General features: G+C 43.0%; 1 pseudogene across 1 annotated transcript; it reads left to right on the forward strand.

Annotated features, from left to right (window-relative positions):
- The first annotated feature begins 506 nt into the window (after positions 1-506).
- LOC308246858 (transmembrane emp24 domain-containing protein 10-like) lies at positions 507-1,143 on the forward strand (annotated as a pseudogene). Its single transcript has one exon. The product of its transcript is annotated as a transmembrane emp24 domain-containing protein 10-like (transcript).
- Positions 1,144-1,562: the final 419 nt, after the last annotated feature.

Consider the following 1,562-nt stretch of genomic DNA (forward strand, 5'->3'; position numbering starts at 1 on the left):
ACACGAACAATTCTCATTTCTTAGTAGCATTTGCTTTCCAGTCTGTTTCCATTCATTTCCAAGACTGTGAACTTAATATAGTTCAAATTCCTTATATCTGGAAAAAATCATTGTCTCCTAACTGTTGCCCTGCCCAAATTCTCCTCGTTCTTTTCCATTCTAGTCCCTTCTACACACTGATCTCTGACCAGGTTTCCTAAAATAGTGGTCTTCAAACTTATTACTTGCAAATACTTTCAAAAGAATTTTGTAAGACTCATATCCTTGTGCACATTATTAAGCTGACATGTAAAGCTTTTCATCCCAAGTTAAAATGGTTGCAAAGGATGTAACTTCCAGTGTATTGTAAATATTGTCATTAAAAAATCTTACAGCACTTTAAAAAATATATCATACTGAATCTAAATATCATGTCATCTATTTTTTTAAATATATGAACAAGCTGTTGTTAATAAATTTTTATTTTATTTTTTAAAATGTATTTTTATTGAACAGCCTCCGGCACCATGCCTAAAGCCCAACGTGGCCCTTGCCAGTTAGCATTGCTGCTTGTACTTCTCCTGCTCGGCCCCAGTTTGGTTCTCGCCATCTCCTTCCATCTGCCCATCAACTCCCGCAAGTGCCGCGGCCGCGAGGAGATCCACAAGGACCTGCTGGTGACCGGCGCAGACGAGATCACCGACCAATCTGGGGGCGCTGGCGGCCTGCGCACCCACCTCAAGATCACAGATTCTGCTGGCCATATTCTGTACTCCAAGGAGGATGCAACCAAGGGAAAATTTGCCTTTACCACTGAAGATTATGACATGTTTGAAGTGTGTTTTGAGAGCAAGGGAACAGGGCGGTTATCTGACCAACTCGTGATCCTAGACATGAGGCGAAAAATTATGAAGAGATTGCAAAAGTTGAGAAGCTCAAACCTTTAGAGGTAGAGCTACGACGCCTAGAAGACCTGTCAGAATCTGTCGTGAAGGATTTTGCCTGCATGAAGAAGCGAGAGGAGGAGATGGGGGTTCCAATGAATCAACAAACACTCGGGTCCTATACTTCAGCATCTTTTCAATGTTCTGTCTCATTGGACTAGCTACTTGGCAGGTCTTCTACCTTCGCCGCTTCTTCAAGGCCAAGAAGTTGACTGAGTAATAAGGCCTATTCTCCTCCCACCTTGTATCTCAGCCAGCAGAACATCACTGGGACGGGCCTGGCCCAAGGCATCCTATCAACAGCACCATAAAGGCACGTTGGAACTTTCTTGCCAGAACTGATGTCTCTTGGTGTGGGAGGACATGGGTTACTGCCTACACCCAACAAGTCATTGAGGGACTTCTTTTTAACTTGATAGGATTTGGACTGGTTTTGCAACAATAGGACTTAATAGAGTCACCTGTGACAAAAAGTAGGGGTTACCTACATAATGCCAAAGCCAACATTTGTACTGGGTTTCCTCATGCGATCTGTTTGAACCATGTTTTCTTTCCTTCTCCCACTTGCTCACCAGCTTGGGCTTCCACTCTAGTTCCTTTAGCAAGATTTGAATGACCATGTGGAACTTGTTTCATTCT

Source organism: Plecotus auritus, assembly GCF_963455305.1.
Source record: "Plecotus auritus genome assembly, chromosome: 4".
NCBI lineage: Eukaryota > Metazoa > Chordata > Mammalia > Chiroptera > Vespertilionidae > Plecotus > Plecotus auritus.